Source organism: Arachis hypogaea, chromosome 4, assembly GCF_003086295.3.
Source record: "Arachis hypogaea cultivar Tifrunner chromosome 4, arahy.Tifrunner.gnm2.J5K5, whole genome shotgun sequence".
NCBI classification, from domain to species: Eukaryota; Viridiplantae; Streptophyta; class Magnoliopsida; order Fabales; family Fabaceae; genus Arachis; species Arachis hypogaea.
Window position 1 is genome coordinate 107,952,430 of NC_092039.1, and position 6,000 is coordinate 107,958,429.

The following is a 6,000-nucleotide window of genomic DNA, read 5'->3' on the forward strand; positions in this document are numbered from 1 at the left end:
CTATACTTTGCTTCTCCAACAAAGATTTGTTTACCTCTCATCATCACCCTGTTCATATGTGCAACAGCCTTCAAAGCTCCTCCTTTTGTCGTATATCGTACAAAAGCAAACAGATGGATATGTCTATTTTTATTCTTCCGCGACAAATATATGTCGATGATTCTGCCTGTCCATTTGAACATATTGAAAAGTTCTCTTTTTGATATGTCCTCTTGCAAATTGTCAACGAAGATCGAGAAAGAATCAAGCTCCAAGCGTTGATACTCTTCTGTGTTCCAAACCCTAGTATCTTTATCATATTTACTTTGTGTAGCCCTTCCACCCCTTGTGTTTTCTCACCTCACACGCTTTCGTTCGCTCTCTCGCTCTCTCATCGCTTCTAGACGTTTTGGAATCGCAGATGTTAACAAATAGTAATTATATAGTATATATTCAATTACATAATTTTATAGATATCTAATTTAATTTAATTTAATTTTGTATTCTCTATTTTTCGAATTAATTATATTTTAATTATGTATCATTATTAATATAAATATAAATTTCACTAAAAATTTATTAATCTGCTTGATCTATTTCAATGTTAGTATTGTGATTAAGGTTATTTGTTTTGATTCTAATACTAAAATCTACTGATATTATAGTTAGATGATAGGCTTTGCGAATTAATTGTTATTCTTATTGTGTTAAATTAAGATATTATTATAGTAGTATTAATAAATTTATATTAATTATTTTTAGATTTTGAGACTTGATTCTTCATAAAATGTTAGTGAAGATATGTGTTTCAAATTTTAGTTTTAAGTTTTTGGCTATTTTATATTTTTTATTTACGTGAGACCGATTTTATCAGTTCAACCAATAATTTATCTGTTGAATCAATAAACAAGTAAACAGTAGCTTAACCGGTTTGATCACCTATTCAGTTCTAACATCTATAGTCCAAACTATGTCTTAGAATGAAATAAAAATGATTAAACTATCAAAATGATAAGTCTTTAAAAAATTTTAAAAATACAATAAAATATTAAATATATATTTTAAAAATCAAATTCTAATGTAATTTTTTTTAATTATTATTAAAAACTAAGATCTTTTTATGTTCAAAATTTTGAAATTTTTGTGAAATGAATTTTTAAAATTTTTTTATTATAAATGATCACATTTTTTTAAAACATAAAAAGAAAACTTTAGAGATTAAATCTTACTACTAATATTTTTACAAACCTTTTAAATATTTATTCAAATGTTACTAAAAAATTTAGATTTAATGGATAAGTTATTTATTAAATATTTTTTTCATGGCATTCATCTATGTTTTAATCAAGATTTATTCAAGGTTCTGAAAACTGAACCAATCATCAAACTACTCTAACCACTGATTTACTAGTTTAATGGTTCAACTGATTCAACCATAGTTCAATCGAAAGAACCATTTTAAAATAAAATAATAAACAAAATATAAATAAACACATCAAAATATATAATTATAATCTAATATAAACTTTAAAATATCATCCAAATTAATACTACACTCATAGCTAAAGATTACTAGCAACCTAATAACAACAAACATAAAAACAAGAACGATCTCAATTGCAAGAATCAGAACAACAATTTAACGAATTAACAAGTACAAAATCAGAATAGAAAATCCAGCAACCAATAACAAAAAAAAAAGACAATCTCAATCTCAAAGATCACAATAACACCAGTAATTTAGCAAATTTACAAATTAATAATTTGAGAAGAACAAAGCAACCCAATAATGTCAATTGCAAAAATCACAATAATTTAACTAACTAACAAGTACAAAATCCAAATAAAAAATCCAACAATCCAATAACAAAAAATTAAAGACAATTTCAATCTCAAGAATCACAATAACACCAACAATTTAGCAAATTAATAATTTGAGAAGAGCAAAGCAACCCAAAAATCCTAATTGCAAGAATCACAATAACTATTTAACAAATTAACAAGTACAAAATATCACAGGTTCACAAGAACCCACAACAAACCACTCCAACCCAATAATCTCATAAGTAAAAATTATTCGATAATAATTCAATCTAATAACAAGTTATAACAACAAAATTCACATCTTAACTAACAATAATTATTCATAATTATTCAACAATCATTCAATAAAATTTACAGTTCAGTTCACAATTCACAGAAAAATAAAAAATCTAAATCATAGATATAGCTCACAGTTCACGGTTCACAATTCTAACTTCACAGTACCAACAAATTATTCAATTATACTTAAAAAAATTACCTAAAAGCTAGAAGTCTTGAACATTGCATCCAAGAAGGAAACCGCACGACAAAGTTCACCTTCGAATGGGCTTCGACGCCTTTTGAATGGCTGCAGTAGAACAAAACTGGCACCGATGGCACCGTGGCTGCACGATGGAGACTTCACGTTCGCACGGTGGCTGCGCGATGGAGGAAAAAGAAGGCTGCGACTACTGCTGTCTGCGATGGAGGTGAAGTGAGGGAGGAGGCGCTTGCTCTTCAAAGCTGGAAGTTTTGACAGCGACGGTAGCAAGAGGCTTTACGAAAGTGAGGGAGGACCTGGACTGAGTGTGAGAGACAGAGAGAGGCTAGCGTGTTCTAGTTCTGGAGGCTAGGGTTGGACTCGAAAGTGGAGACTGGAGTAGACGAATAGTGGAGGAGTTAGGGTTCATTGATTCAGAATCAACCAAACGGCGCTGTTTGCTTCCGAATAAAAAATTCGGCCGGGTCGACCAACCAATTCAACAGTTCAATAACGATTTTTAAACTTTATAGTATTGACATTTAATCGATTCGTTTTTTGTAACAGTTCACGGTTCGATCGATTCAACCAATCAATCCAAACCGATTTTTTAAACTTTTGATTTATTAGACTCTTTTTCATACTGTTTTGCTATATCATTAAGGTTCATTGTTTTCTTTCTTCTTGCATGACATTTATTATCAAGATTCTATTATCTTTCAATTTATATTGTTATAGGATAGCTGGCTAATTAAAAGTTAACCAAATATTCTGTATCTGGTTTGACTTATTTGTTTGTTTTCTTTCAATATTCTTTAAAGTGTTAATATACCATATTTTTATTTAGTTTAATTAGGAAGAATTGAAGATTAGATAAGGAGTTGGATATATCATAGGTTAACATGCCAAAATCATATTTTATTTATAATTAATCTCCTTCTAATAAATTAATGGGTTGAATTATAAAAAAAATGTGTTAATTTTTTTTATCAATTTAGGTCAATATTTTTTACCAGGCAATTGCACCATAAATTTTAGCTATATTTTATAAAAAATTTGTGTTAAAAATATTTATTATTTATTATCTAAGATGTCACTTAGTACTAATATATAATAAATATTTTTCAGTTTGAAGATCATGATCTTCGCATAATAATTGTTGTACGTTTAATCAACAGTCATTGCAACTAGAGAAAATCATGAGTTATGGTTGACCGATAATTTTTTTGAAATATGCATACAAACAATTAGATATAAAGATATTACCGGTTTAGGCTATTAACAAACTTTAGTTATTGAGTATTTATATGTTGAAATAATATTTTATCTATTTATTATTTGAACAACTACTATTTCATACAATTAGTATGTTTTGCTAATTGTATTTTTTTTAAATAATTAATTTATATTTGATATAACATCTTTGAAGTATGAACAAGCTTATGAAATTTAGAAATTATCCTCTTCTTTTATACCTTTGTCTTCTTTTTGTTATAAACATCATTTGAAAAATTATTTGATAGCCAAATATATGATTGGCACATTCTATAAAAAATTATGTAATATATTAATATGTGTATTTAACATCAATAAAAAAAAAGTTTTATAAAGCCCATACAATGTAACGAAGTCTTAGACAAATCTTTAAACAATTAATATATATAATCAATTGTTTTCTTTAATAAATTAATTGGATAATTCAATCAATCAATTATTTTCTTTAATCCATCAAATTGGATGGATCCCTCAACCAATCAATTAGATAGATAATAAAATCGATTCACTTATACAAAAATTGACTTTTTACTCTTAAAACAATCAATTGTTATAATAAAAAATCGATTATTTTCTTTTATAAAATAGATAGTAGATTTTATAATTAAATAATATACAAAAGATTAATTAAGACTTTTTTATTTAAATAAAATAAAAAAATCAATATTACTAGATTTTCTTAAACCAAATTTCAAAACATAAATTTTTTATTTCTATTAATATATAAATCGATTAACGTTTTAAAATTTGGTTTAAGAGAATTTAGTAATATTATTTTTTTATTTTATTTAAATAAAAAGCCAACTTTTCATTATAAAAATAATTTAACCTAATATTTTTTTTACCTTTGGCATACACGCTGCTTGTTTAAAATATTGTTTAAAATATTTGGGAACAAATAAAAATCAATTTAAACGAGTCAAAAGTTATCGTACTTTATATTTATTAATTATTGTTATAATAAATGAATAATATTAGCTGTAATAAATATACAATTATAAATATTATATACATAAAAGTGTAGTTATTGAGTTAAAATAGCAGCAATTGTAGACCACCTAATAAGCATTACACAAAAAAGTTTAGTTTAATTATAATTTTATTTAATTTTTCGTTTTAGATATAGTAATAACACCAATAACAATAATTTCTGTAAATGCTATACAAAATGACAAAAATATGAAATTAATGCTGTTCAAATTAAGTTAAGCATATATAATTGACGTTGAACAGTACTGTAGTTTCCTTGCCTAACTAGCATTCTAAGTATATATATGAAATGAATTTTAATTCTTTACACGATCGAAAAGTCTATGAATTAGTTGGCAATAACTCTGTATATTATTACATGTGCAAATTCAAAAAGGTTCTTCTTTAATTGTTTTAATATAATTTATACATAGACTTCTTAAAAGTGAAGGATAACATGCACATTAAAAAATAAATAAGGAACATTTAGGTCACCCTAGGTTTGATTTAATCTTACTTGTTTCCCAAATCACTCTAACTGGATGATCATTTCTTCTTCTTCAAACGAGAATCTTCCTCTCTTTATATCAATGGCCATATATATGTAATCTTTTTTGTCCTTCAGATGGATTATTAGACAATCTTTAATCTTATACATTATAACATTACAAATTCACTTACACTGTACACCTATCCAGAGACGGATATACGTGTGACTGTAAAGAAAAGTGCCCTATTACAATTTAAAATTTTTTTAATAGTATATGATAATAATATTTATTTATTTTCACTAAATTACTAAATTTGACTTCACAATAATTTTTTATTCAATTTTTAGAACTTCATAATCAATTTAAAAAATTTATATTAGTATAATCAATTCTCAATTTAAATAAAATTTATGTTTTTTTTAGAAATCGATTCGAAAGAATATTATTTATCTTTTTTATATTAGTTTTAATTTTTTTCGTAACAATTGCATAAATTAAAAGAGTTTTTTCAACTATGAATCTCAATAAGAGTTGGCTTCTAATTATATGAGAAGTAACTATATATATATACTACACATTCAAGTCTTTTTATGAACTAAGTTTAACCAAGTTAAAGAAAACTGTTCAAGCTGTGATGTTGATGGTTTGATGGACCAGAAGGGATTAAGAAAGGAAAAAAAATAAGTTCTTCTCATTGTTGAAGAGAATGAAAAATCTCTTTAGAAAATATTTGTTGGGTTATTACACCTTATATACTAGGTACTCTTTATGTACTCTCACTGAAAAAACTTACAATAGTAACTCTATTATTGATAAAAAAAATAATCTAGGTAACATGTATTGTTAAGAAAAAGATTATTCAATTTTTTTAAAATATAAAATCTAAATAATAAAATTCTAAATTATGTGTTATTATTTAAATTATTATTTTAGTGTTTTAATTTATAAATTAGATATTTTAAAGACTAATCATGTTATATGTACATAAAAAATAACCACCTG